General features: G+C 43.8%; 1 long non-coding RNA gene across 5 annotated transcripts in view; it reads left to right on the forward strand.

The window, feature by feature from the left end:
- LOC140601066 (uncharacterized) overlaps positions 1 to 13,722 on the forward strand; it is a 121,092-nt gene that overhangs the window by 72,532 nt on the left and 34,838 nt on the right. For all 5 annotated transcript variants that reach the window (XR_012004111.1, XR_012004112.1, XR_012004115.1 and 2 more), the window contains exons 2-5: positions 4,903 to 5,012; positions 7,287 to 7,483; positions 9,104 to 9,178; positions 10,730 to 10,911. This is a non-coding gene — a long non-coding RNA (uncharacterized lncRNA). The remainder of the gene's footprint in view (positions 1 to 4,902; positions 5,013 to 7,286; positions 7,484 to 9,103; positions 9,179 to 10,729; positions 10,912 to 13,722) is intronic.

The raw sequence follows: 13,722 nt of genomic DNA on the forward strand, positions 1-13,722 counted from the left end.
TGCTTCAGTTTTCTTGCATGTGAAACTAGTTCATAAGATCATTACCATATAATTATATGTGTAATTAGATGCCACTCCAAGACTTATGTTTATATATTACAGTATACTGTCAGAGGGTTTTTTCCAGCCAAAGAAGCTTTCAGAATTCTGTATAGGCAGATACTGAGGAATCTCTGTTCGTTACATAATGGATGGCTGATCAGGTTATAATTTTCTGAGCAAAGGATATAGTTGGATTTTTCTGGATTTTGAGCCTTTTTAAAACTGCTTATCTCCTTGGAAAGGGAAACTCTGGCAAGGATCTAGAATTATTTGCAAAAGGATCTCAGGGGCCTTCTGAGAAAGCAAGGCCTGAGATCTCAACTCAGTGCCCCAAGGGTCAAAGCTATAGTGATCCACCAGAGATGGATCAGATTAGCCCTAACCAAGACCAGGGATAGGGAAGATTTGTGAAGTCCCTAAAAATGAAATTATATTGAGGAAAGAGGACTGAGATTGACGGCCTGACCTCAACACAAAGCCATGGGTCAGTTAACAAGGACCATACTAATTCTATATAACAACCACAAAATATTGGTGGAAAAACTAATAAGCACCATTTAGGTCTGGAGTCTGCTGGTTGAGAAGGGGTTAATGATCTATGCTGGCCTCAGCTTCATGGTTCTATTGACCCCCACTAGGTTTGTACAAGTATATATTGGTTTGTTGGAGCTTAGTTAACCTAGACTGACCTTGGTTGGGGTGGCTCAACTCACTTCCATGAGTGAAAATACATGAGACTTCTTATGGCCTAGTCTTAAAATTGGCACACTGACACTTGATCTTTTTTTATTGGCCAAGGCAAGTCACAAAGACAAATCCAAAGTTAAGAGGCTCGGTGTTCATCGAAAGATGAATGGATAAAGAAGATGTGGTTTATGTATACAATGGAATATTACTCAGCCATTAGAAATGACAAATACCCTTGGGATCCCTGGGTGGCGCAGCGGTTTGGCGCCTGCCTTTGGCCTAGGGCGCGATCCTGGAGACCCGGGATCGAATCCCACATCGGGCTCCCGGTGCATGGAGCCTGCTTCTGCCTCTGCCTATGTCTCTGCCTCTCTCTCTCTCTCTGTGACTATCATAAATAAATAAAAATTTAAAAAAAAAAAAAAAGAAATGACAAATACCCACCATTTGCTTCAACGTGGATGGAACTGGAGGGTATTATGCTGAGTGAAGTAACTCAATCGGAGAAGGACAAACATTATATGTTCTCATTCATTTGGGGAATATAAATAATAGTGAAAGGGAATAGAAGGGAAGGGAGAAGAAATGGGTAGGAAATATCAGAAAGGGAGACAGAACATAAAGACTCCTAACTCTGGGATACGAACTAGGGGTGGTGGAAGGGGAGGAGGGCGGGGGGTGGGTGTGAATGCGTGACGGGCACTGAGGGGGGCACTTGACGGGATGAGCACTGGGTGTTATTCTGTATGTTGGCAAATTGAACACCAATAAAGAATAAATTTATTATTAAAAAAAAAGAAAGTTAAGAGGCAGGGAAATATACCCTGCCCTTTAGTGGAGAAAGTTCCTAAGATACATGGCAAAGGACATGGAAGTAGGGAGGGGTGGGGAATTGGGACAAATGATGCTATCAGTGTTGGGGAGTGGTTTGGACACAGACTGGTAAGGGTTCATACTTGGGGCACCTCCAGGCATAGCACTCAGCCACCAATGTTTGTGTGGTAGAGATGGATTGGTGAACAAGGCAATGTGAGCTCAAAAGAGTTGCAATCTTTGCATGGAGGATTATAGTGACCTTGGCAAGGTCTTCACAGAATTAGAACTCAAGGGTAGCTGTGAAGTCATGAAGGGCGACCAGTGACTATGGTGTGTGCTAGTTCCTCTTTCCAGAAAATAATTACAAACCTCTTTGCAACTGTGTAGCCTCCTGGAATTTTTGTGGGTGAGATATTGGGGGAAGGATTTAAAAATAAGATTATGGGCTCTCCAATAACACAACATGCAAGAAATTTTGGAAAACGAATAGATATATGGCCATAAATGTACTCTTAATTGATGACATAATTTCATGCACAAAGGAAAACCACTCACAAATGGATCCACTTCATCTGTCCCACCATGCTCCTCTTTTTCCCTTCATTTTCCTATTTTCTTCCTAATTTTCCAAAATCTATAGTTACGGATATTCAGGAAGGTATCATGATTCCTATTTGGAAAATGGTCTGTGTTAAGTATCATTGTTTCCTCCCCTTCCTAATATCAGTTTTAGCATAATCCTCCTGACATCCCACAGCCAGGTATGTGATGAAAAATCCAACCCAGAAGGCTTCATTCGAACAGGGCAACCATTTTGTTTCCTGTTCTTCGTTCAGATGAAGAATCTGTTCTTCCTACAAGACCATGAGCAATCTGACAGGAAACCAGTGGTGCTGGCTGGTTATGTATCTAGAGGAGAACAGACATTTGTTAGGAAACAATAGTCTTCTGCCCTCCCTTAAGCCAGTACATGTGGTCTTCCAGTATACCTCTTTCATGCCCCACACTGTCCAAAGTCTGGGGTTAATGGGCAACATTTTTAATCAGCAAAGAAAGAACTTCAGGTCCATCAGGACTTTGAAGGGGTCTGCAACTCAAAAGTTTACTGGTCTTGTTTGCTTATGAGGGCACGAGGCCATCCCAGCCCATACTAACTGCTCACCCTGTTAAAGGAAAGGTCGCTCTGTTGCCCAATGAGAGTCTGGGTCTCAGAAGTGCTTTATGAACAATTATAAAGAAGAGATGTGGAAGGAATTCAATGGTTTGTGAGTATCAGTGTGCTTTTGTGCAGGGAGGACACAGAGATTGGAATAATATGTCATAAAAATCATGAACTTCAGGTTTATTATTTTAATTATATTTGTTACATAAGTAACAATATAGTCACGGGGTTTAAAATTCAAAGGTGAAAATGTTATCCTGGATAAACTCTTCCCTCCAATCCCAAACATCACAGAGTTGTTATAATTAAATGAAATGATATGTATAAAGTACTTCATATAATATTAACTCTCAATAACCATAAACTAAACATAATAATGTAAGCTATTCATTTCACAAAACACAGATGCAGATGGGCAAAAAAATTACCTTTCTTTATTTTTCTTGTTTCAAGCCTATTTTTCTTGTTTTCAAGCCTTGTTTCAAGGTTTCAAGCCTTGTTTCAAGACTCTATCTTGAGTCCTCATTCAAATAGACACAGAAAAGTTAATGTAATTGTTTTTGGGTAAACCCAGTTAAATTCAGTGATCTCACAGCCATCATGAGTTATAAGCAAGTCACAGTCAAGATTTCCTTCTCCCTCTTTCTTCTTATCCCCAGCTGGTCTTTGTTCCAGTAGGGAGAGGTCTGTCTAACCACTGACTGGCTGCTATCAAATTTGCCAATGTGGTGTTGTGGGCTAGGTACCTATGTATTCTCAGCTGTGGTTTGCCTTGGCACTCTGATGACCCGCTGCTTCAGATATGCCCTGTCCTGTATCCATCTAAGATACTCTCCTACATACCAGCAATCCTCTGAGATACAGCTCCATCTTTCCAGATCATCAGTGGTCCTGCGCATGGACTACATGCTTCTGATATGGTGTTCCCTCATGCTGATCCCGAGTCTCTAAAGGCTTGCTCTTTCCCAGATATCTTTTGTGTTTCACTCAGAAGCCTTGAGTATTTTCAGATGACCATCCATTTCCCTTTAGGGATATAGAAAGCCCAGGGTAGCATCTGGCTCCTTTGTGTTTGGCTACTATTTCTACCCCACTGTTGATATATAACAATGGATTATGCTTGCAATCTCTCTGCACTTTATGCCAGTAGCAAGACATAGGTCTTCTCCATTCTCAGATCCCCAATTTAAAAAGGGATCCTTTGTATGCCCCTATCAGATACTCTCACACTTGTGATTTGACAGATTAGAAGGATGTACTATTTCTATGCTGCACCTAACCCTCCTATTTCTTCCTCAGATTTCCTCTCTCTACTCAGCTTAGAAGCCTTCCTCCGTTGGGTTGGAAATGGAGGAGGACACAGATGGAGGGAAGGCAGGAAAAAATGGGTGCTGCTTATTCACAGCTTCTTCCGTACTTTTTCTGTCTTATGCCTGGATAATTCTTTCTGAAGCTGAGGAGTTTAGTGTCTTTGCTCCCTGTTTCTGCAGTATTTTGATGATGGAAGCTATTGAGGGTACAAATGAACAATATATGTGAGGATATGCTTGGAAGAACATGTCCATTATTACTCTATATATCATCCCATACTCAGTTTCCTAACGCTGCCTATGCATCTGATTGATGTTTGTCCAGTAGGGAGCATGCTGTCCAGTAGTTCTGAAGAGAGATTTTGTTTGCTCTAAAAGGTAACTGTGGATTAAGAAGAGCATTGGCTTTGATCTAAGATGACCTGGGTCAAGTCCAGACACTGTCTCTTCATTGTTAGGTGATCTTGAGCATGTAATCCCTTTGCACCAAGGCTTCCCCCCTTTTTTTTTTTTAAGATTTTTATTTATTCATGAGACACACACACACACACACACACACACACACACAGAGAGAGAGAGAGAGGCAGAGACACAGGCAGAGGGAGAAGCAGGCTCCTGAAGGGAGCCCGACGCGGGACTCGCTCCTGGGTCTCCAGGATCATGCCCTGGGCTGAAGGCGGCGCTGAGCCACCCGGGCTGCCCAAGGCTTCCCATTTTTAAAAGAGACCATCCTTTTAAAAGGATCATAATACTTTCCTCCTAAGGTTGCTACAAAAATTGGCAGGTATTGTCTCTGAAAGTGGTTTAATATCTATAAAGCCCATTAAAATCTCAACTACAGTTTCCCCAAATCCTCTACTCTGTTAAATTGTCTTATTATTGAAGGTCATCAAATGAAGTGGGAAGAGAAAAGTTAACTATCCTCCCAGACATCCTTGAGATTACTCAAGTGATCATGCTGAAACAATGGCTGATAATGACACCAACGTAAGCAGGTAATTCACAAAAAGAATGGTCCTATGACTTTCTGGTGTTCAAAGCTAATATCGAGTAGGATTTCAACAGTACATAGCAGACCCTTAGACAAATTTGAAGAAACTTAGCTGTGATCTGATATTTGACAAAGTAATTTTATGCACTTGCTATGGATTTAACTGCATTCTGCCGAAATTCTTATGTTGAAGCCCTCACCCTCAGTATAATGGTTTTGGGAGATGATTAGGTATAGATGAGGTCATGAGTGTGTAATCTCTTTCTCTCTCTCATTCTCTCTCTCTCTCTCTCTCTCTCTCTCTCTTTCTGCCTTGTGAGGATACAATGAGAAAGCAGCCATCTACAAGCCAGGAAGAGGGATCTCACCAGAAACTGAACATGCTGGCACCTCAATCTCAGACTTTCAGACTCTAGAACTGTGAGAAAATAAATGTCTGTGGTTTAAGCCACCCCATATGTGGTATTTTGTTATAGTGGCCTGAACTGACTAATATAAATACCCTTATAAATTCTCTATTTCTCCATGGTTGGTTCCTTCCCATCTGCCCTAGGCAAAGTCTGTTTATAGAGCTTTCTGTCTGCTACATTAGAAAGGCAAGCAAACATTTATCCCTATCTGTACACGTTTTCATTTCCTCCACCATGGAACTAAAATCCATCAAATACTTCCCACAACTTTACACTCTTAAATCCGCCTTCAACCAATACAGTCATTTGTGAGCAAGCTTCTGCATTTTCTAGTATGCATATGGTAAAGAAGTATTTTTCTTTCTTTCTTTCTTTCTTTCTTTCTTTCTTTCTTTCTTTCTTTCTTTCCTTTTCTTTTCTTTTCTTTTCTTTTCTTTTCTTTTCTTTTCTTTTCTTTTTTCTTTCCTTCTTCTTTCTTATCCAACCAGTTCTTCTCTTATCCTCTCTGGTAAGTTACAAATTCTTTGAAAACAGCAACAACATCATTCTTATTTCTGAATGATATGTAACTCCTAGGTCAGACCCACTTGGGCTTTCATGCTAGTCTTTCAGTTGTCATCCCATCACTTAGTAGTTACATGAGTTGTGTTTTTCCATAACCTCCCTGAGCCACCCAGTTTTCTCATTCGTAAAGTAGGAAATGTACCTAACTCACAAGTTTTGTGTGATCTTTAAAGAAAGTGTGGGAAAGTCTTTAGCACATGGCTTAATTCTCAGTATGCCCACGTGTGGAAAGTATTTCTGATTTACCACCCTCAAAATGCAGCCCCAGAGAAATTAAGCATCTACACTTCAGGCAGTGGCTGGTGAGAGGGAACGGGATTCTCCCAGGGGCTGGGAGGCTCTACGCCTCTGCAGACACAGACCTGGACAAAGTGGGAGCACAGTTACCCCCAGGGAAACACTGGGGATCTCAGAGATACTCAAGGACTAGTGAGACCTTGAGTCTGGGAGATAATCAAGAGCTCAGCTTGAGGTCTGGAGCCAGTTCTACAAAGTCTCTTGAGTCCAAAAGAAAGTCACTCTCATATCAGAACTCTGCACTCTAGAGCCTGGGAGTCCCTCTCCTGCCCCTTACATCCCTCAAGTCCAAGTTCTGGGCACCCAGGCAAGGGTCTCAGTGCTGGCGCATGGTCATGAAAGAGGGAAATGAAGACACAGATTCCTGAGAGAGAGAAAGAGAGGGAAAGAGAGAGAGAGAGAAAGCATGTATGTGCCAGGGGTAAAGTCTATACCCAATGCCTTTAGGAAAAAAAGTAGGGAAACAACACCACAAATACCAGTGCCAGGTCCCAGGGAAGGAGAAGCATCCTGAAACGAGGAGATTATTTGAAATTGGAGAGGAGTAGGAGCAGCTCTAGGATGAGGATAGGAGGCCCCGGCAGCTGCTGCAGGTAGCACTGCAGCTTTTAGGTTTCCTGAGAGATCAGCTGAAGTGTGGGGCACACATGCAGGGCTGGTTCATACTCAGATTAGGAGCTGAAATGTTATCTCTATAGCCATCCTCATGCTGTTTCTCTAAGTGAAATTTCTTCTCATCTCAGTTCTTTTATAAAACTTCTACCCCTGCACATGGCAGGGATTAAAACTTTCTTGATATCAACTGAGAGTCATTGTGCATGGGGCTGGGATCCTCTTGGAGCCTCCATGGAAGACCTACTTCACTTCAAATTACATTCAGAATAGCAAATAATTTTTAGAATACATTTAATAGGAGCAGGACACTCATTTTAGTGTCCTGGACATGGTCCAGGGGACTGCAATCTAACTTCTCCATTTCATATATTCGTGTTTCTAATATTCCCCAGAAAGGTCATTCCTGGGTTACAAGGGATTGTGAAGCAGGAAATTAGAATTCATCTTCAGCCCCACCATCAACTCCTGTGCTTCTGGGTCCCTGAGCAAGCTCTCTCCAGCCTCTGCTCTCAGTTATTCCATCTGGGAAATGGGAATAAAAAACTCCCACTTGAAAACATGAAGATAGATTAGAGATGATATTTTGAAGGTGAGTTCTCATCTAGGTAAGAGAATGCTGCATATTTCATAGATGCTCCCAGGGACAAAATCACACACATGTGAAAGCCATCTTCCCTCCCCTGTAATTGAGAAGAATTGTAGAACTTGAATTGGGCAATTTGTCATTCTAATGTTTGACAGGGTGTGGCTAGTAATCTAAAAAATTGATCATTCCCAGCTAACATCAACAAGGGGTAAATACTAGTGGAATCAGTTGGCCTTGGAAGGAGGCAATAAAACTCCCAATAAAATAGCTCACTAAACGCTAGCCTTGGCTCTGGCTGAGATCTCCACACTAGGGCCTTAAAGTCTGATGAGTTTTTGGTGTTACACTTGGCAGCAGCACCACCTCCAGGGCCAGCAGGCCTTATAAAACTGCCTTCCCTCATTCACAAGCCTGCTCCTGCTCACCATGCAGGGAATGTGTGCTCTGCTGGTCAGCCCACTTTTATAGATGAGGTCAATGTGGCCCAAAGGAGGTTTATAATTTGCCTAATGGTTAAGATTCGGGGGAAGGTTGCCTAGATGTAGACAATCTCATTCTAGATCTCACCTCCTTAATCACTTAATTACAGTGTATATCGACCTATAGCTGCCATGGGGAGCAGGCTCCTGGAGAAGGTACATAGAGACTGTGCACCATGTCACTGTCCTCTCAGACCAGCTAGCTTCACTCTGCTTCATAGATATCCCAGTGAAAGTTGGGACTGGTGTTTCCGTTTTCTAATGGGGAGGCTGAGATGCAGGGCAATCAGGTGTCTCACTCACTGTTACTAGGCTCTGTGTGGTAGAGTAGTGATCAGAAAGCAAGTCTGCTGGCCTCTGCCAGACAGCCTGAGTCTCTGCAGCCCGGCCATCTACACCAGAGACACCCATCAAAGACACTTCTCAGCCCTCCCATCAGCAGACTTTTTTGCCTAAATAGACTTTTTGCTAATAAACACCTGCTATGAGTGAGGGACCTCAAGCACCAGATATAATGCCAGAAAAGGAAGAGACTTTAAGGAATATTTGATCTGGCCCTTCATTTCACAAATGCAGAAACCAAGGCAACTTGCTCATGGTCCCAAACTACTTGGTGAAGTGTGAGAAGTGGAGCCCAGGCCATCCTACAAGACATTTCAGTGCTGGGCAGTGGCATGGATCCGACCAAGAGCTTCTCACTGCCCGCAGAACTTCTCTGGCCCTAAGGAGACCCTGTAGGACTGGGTGCCGCCTTCTCATGGCACCCTTGCGGCTGTCGGTGCACAAAAGGCAAGCCCTGCCACATGGGGCAAGGCACTCAGCCTTGGGGCTTCTCCTAGGGCTTGTGCATAAAAATGATCCTCAGCAAGCCGTCCCTCCTGACCATCCCCCTCCCACTCCTCGCCCGAAACTTAATTAATCATGTTTGCATCTGGATCCAGACAAGACAATAGCAGGGATGTGTTTTTGGTTAGGAACTGAAGCTGCATTCGCAAAGGAATGTTGATTAGTTAGTGGTTGGTATCATTTTTCATGCCTTTTTAAGTTACAAAAATTTTAATATCAAAGCATTTCTCCCTGCACCGCACATATCTATTTCTCATAAGTGCATTCTGCTGGCATAATTTTCTTTTCCTTCCTGCAGGCTCTGTTTATGAGATGATCCATCAGGTTGTCTCAGAGTCTCCATCCAGCCCTTCAGCAACCGGAGGCGTTCCAGGTGAGCCGTCAGCTACAGCCCACAGCCTCTGCCCATGTGGGAAGGGAAGGAGAAGGCAGGCTTAAGGCCCGGGCCAATCAGGGAGTCAACAACCAGCCACTGCAGGGATGGCAGGCTCTCCTTGCAGCATGTCCTGGGTCAGACTGAGCCCTCATTATAAATCCTGCTGTTCCTTAGAACAGGGGCAGACCCCTAAAGGGAAGAAAACTTTCCCAACCTCCTACTCTAGACCCATAGATGTTGAGGTCAATCAATTCAGTCTCCAATTCTGCACCAGGAAAATATCCTCGATCCGGGAAAATCTCCTAATGCAGGAAGCATGTCTTAATGTGTACAACATGCCCATATGTGTAGAACATGTCAAGTTGCAGATGATAAGTCATGGCAGTAAGTAATGTTGGAAATATGTGGCAGAGCCGGAAATCTGTCTGCCCCACTGGCCCTCGAGCTAGACTTCCCTTTCAAACAAAGGTGATGGAGGGGTCATGGAAGACGGTGAGGTACTCTTCCTTTTGTTCAGTGGCCTTTTCTGCTCAGTTCCAAACCTGGCTTAGGCATGATGAGTACAGTTGCAATAGTATTGATCCCAACAGGGCCAATGAGAATGAGATGTTCTAAGAAGCTCAGAGGCAGGCATACCCTCCATCTGTCTTGGAAACCATCAGTATCACGTGGCCACTAATTCCCCAGACGTCTCCAGTTCCAGGGGAGAGGAGAGGGCTGGTTACAGGAAAGAATCACTGCAGGGAAATCAGGAATTCAGGGTGTGTTAGGGGTACATTGGCCCCCAAAGTAGTTTGTGTTTGCTATTTGAACCGATTTGTTAATAGTCCCAGATGCTCTCGCTACTGACTTTGGCAAAGAAGGTTGATTGTAGGATAGGATGATGAAACTGGTGGCTGACCTGGAGACCGAAGAGGACTCTGAATAACTAAACAGCAAATTCAAGTTCCCAGAAATAATTGATGAATTACCTCATTGTTTATTCAGAAAATAAAGTGCCAGTTGGGTGACGCAGGCTACACTGGTCCCACTTCACCGTGGGGTTCCGCTTGACTTGGCCTCATTCTTCCTCCCTCCACCCCTAGGACTTTTTCGGAGACGTGACCTTAGGGTTGGATAGGCACGAGGGTGCCTCGTGCTCTGAGGAAAGATTTTAGTATGTCCAAGTTTACACTCAGAGGTACAGATGGTACAGAGCAGGAGACAAACCTGGCTTGCTGCCTATTTTGGTGAGTAGTTTTATTGGAACAGAGCTGTACCCATACTATGGTTGCTTTTATGCTACACTAACAGAGTCAATAAGCTGCGACAGAGACCGTAAGGCCCTCAAATTCTAAAATATTTACCATCTGGCTTTTTACAGCAAAAGTTTGTCCGGGTATAAAAAATTTGCCATTTCCATGTAAAGAATCAGTGGTCCTATAGGGAGTGTCCTCAGATTTCCTGATTTTCTTCGCTGAGACCCAAACCACAGACTGGCCTCCTTATTAGAAAGTTCTTTTGTCTTTAATATTTTTACTCTTTGTGATTCCTGCCCCCTGGTGGAAGATGTCTAAAATATCAAGTGGTGGAGATAGAAAGCAAAGGAGGATAAGTTTCTTCAAACCTTTGACCCAACAATGTTGTGCAGAAACCAGAGAAAACCACAGGCTATCAGACTTCACAGAGCTGATGGGAGTTCAGCATTGTGACCCTGTTGAATGGTCATCTGTGAAACGCACAAAAATCAGGTAACTTGCACTCATTTATTTTAGAATTTAAAAATACTTATGTACTGATTCATTGGTATTTACCACAGATAGAGGTCTGTAAAGCACGCACAAACAGAACAAAACCTTTCAGATATTGTGATAATCTAAAAATATCCTCTGGAGAAAATTAAGTATTATGTAAATACTCATTCTTATTGTCATCTGGACAAAAACATAGATATTTTTGTAGTACTGTTGGGACTTTTGGAGGCAAGTGAATACATGAACAACAGAGGGCAGAGGTGTTGGGTTTTTTGTATAGGGTACAGTCTGGATAACCACAGTCAGCCTTACTGGAAAGCCCACATCTCAAACATTCTACTCTATAAACTTGCTTTTCTGGGGAGGCTGAGGGGAACTTGGTGCCTTGGTAAGTACGGGTGATGACACGGTCCTGGGACTCCTCACAACTGGGTTCATGAAGACTCTCCCAGGCCACTCTCCCAGATGCCTGTGTCCTCAAATCACACATAAAACCATTCCCTTGACTCCCTTCTGGACCCCAGATATTTTCCCCATTCTTGTTGGAATGCTAAGTGAGACTTTCAGAGTATCCAAGAATTTGCCAGAACTGAGTATGCCTTGGCACCTTCTCCTGGATCACTGTCTTCTTGGACTATATACACCATGGTTCAGGAGGGATGGGTTGGACAAAGATGAGGAGGGTCACTGTGTTCACACAACTCATGAGAGTCAAAGAAGAGGCACCGTAATAAATCTTCTGGGAAATTTTCCAAACTGACAGTGGGATCTGCAATGGAATGAAGGAACATTGCAAATTGCCACAGCTCCAGTTCAGCTCAGCCCAGAATTACAGATTTCACTGGGGCTTGCTTGGTGACAAGCACATGTAGAGTGTTGAGTGTCAGGAAATCTGGGAGGAGCAAGCTCCTGGCCTTGCTTTGGAGGCTCTCAATGGAGGCCACTGGCCTTGGCTTTGCCAGCTGAGGGGCACGAAGCCTGTGGCAGGAAAATCTGAGGCAACGCCAGGGCTCTGTCTGGAACATGTGGAAGCCCTGATTACCTGTTGTCCCTTACTCTTAAAGCCCCTTCCAACTCAAGGTTTAGAATTATCTCCTAACCCTCAGTCTTGTAAGATGGGATTATCATTAAAAACATGAGGGATGGGTCTAGACTTTCCAGATCATTGCTCAGTGGGAATTACATTTCCCTCACAAGAGGCCTGTGAAGGAAGCAACCTTATTCCCACTTTACAAAAGGGGAAAGTAACTCAGAATGAGTAATTGATGAGCCCCAAATCACACAGGTTAGAAATGGCAGAGCTAGAAATCCTATAGCTCTGGACCATCAGTGTCTACAAAGAGCCCCAAGGGAGGCTTGGAAGGGGAAGACAGGCCACGGAAGGGCAATTCAAGGAGGGAGTCTTCCATAATATTGTGCAGTTGCCCTCCCATATAAAGGACCTCCAGAAGAGGGAGCCACTGGGGGCTAAAATTCAGTCTGTGTTCTGATCCTTTGGCCATGTGTCCTGGCAAGGTACTCAGCCCTCTGGAGAAGGTCCCCTTTCCTAATATGCACCAGAAGGGCACTGGGGGCTCGTGCTGGCCCTGCTTGTGGGTGGACATGTAGGGAGGGAGGGTGTGGAGAGGGATAGGTAGGTCCACCCCCTAGCTTGAGGGTGTGAAGAGAGCTGTGGACTGATCTTTTACATTGATCATAGCACAGCTTTTATTGTTGTGGCTTTACCTGCTTCCTTCATTCCTTTCCTTCCCTGAATACCTATACAAAGTCTATATGAAGCAGAATATTTACTCATAAAATGTTTTTTTCCAAGACCAATGCAGAAGATAGAAAAGAGGGATGATGTGTGACAGGAGAAAGCAAGCATATTGCCAATTCAGACATTAAGAAAGATGTTGCAAATACAATTTAGAATTAGCCTACTTCCAAATATCATAGTAGAGTGGAGTTCTAGGAAAGAATATCCAACAAATATTTCTTGAGTGTTGTGGGTCCAGTATTAAGCCTATACTCTAGCTGCAGACAGAACAATTAGTAATAAAAGCACTGGAATTGATCAAAATCACAAATCCCTTTCACCAACTTGGGGTCCAAATGCAGTTTAATCTCTGATTTTTCAAGCCTCTCCCCCACGTACTCTGTGAACAGTGAATCCAGTGTCGTCTTCTTTCCTCCATCCTCACCCTGAATTGTTCAGGATGTGGCCCACCATTGCTGTCCCGGTTATAGAGATTTTAGGTTCACATTCTTGTGTTCAGCCATCTGCCCCTCAAACACTGTGCCAAGCAGGTGGTTCTGGAAAAGCTTCCAGCATCAGCCATACCATGTCACATCATCACCAGACCTCCTCTGCAATTCTTTTGGTTATTGTACTGAGCTGGGGCTATGACCCCAGGTTTCCCTCTTCCTTAAGTTTAATTTTGTCTCTCTGGACCAAACATCCCTCTCTATCCACAGACCTTGGTTGGGAGTGCCCCAGTCCACTCTCTCAGGTCTTCCTGTGTTCAGATGTTGGGAGGCAGGAGTTGTCAGTCTTAGCATCTTATCTCCCAGAAAGTTCTTGTGCTTCTCCCCACCCTGCAACCCATTCAAATTGGAACATTCTGTAATGTTACATTGGATTTGCCAATGTAGCCACTGGGTATGCCATTGGATACACCTCCACTTTAGGACTTTGCATGCCAGAGGGTTTACAGACTTGGCAACCTCACCCTAGTAACATAAAGTTCTCTTATCTCCGAAGGTCAGGACATGGCAGGCCTCCCTAACCAACGAGGGCCTTTAAATTACTCCTCTCACCCCCAGAAA

The sequence above is a fragment of the Canis lupus genome, chromosome 12 (assembly GCF_048164855.1).
Source record: "Canis lupus baileyi chromosome 12, mCanLup2.hap1, whole genome shotgun sequence".
Classification (NCBI taxonomy): domain Eukaryota; kingdom Metazoa; phylum Chordata; class Mammalia; order Carnivora; family Canidae; genus Canis; species Canis lupus.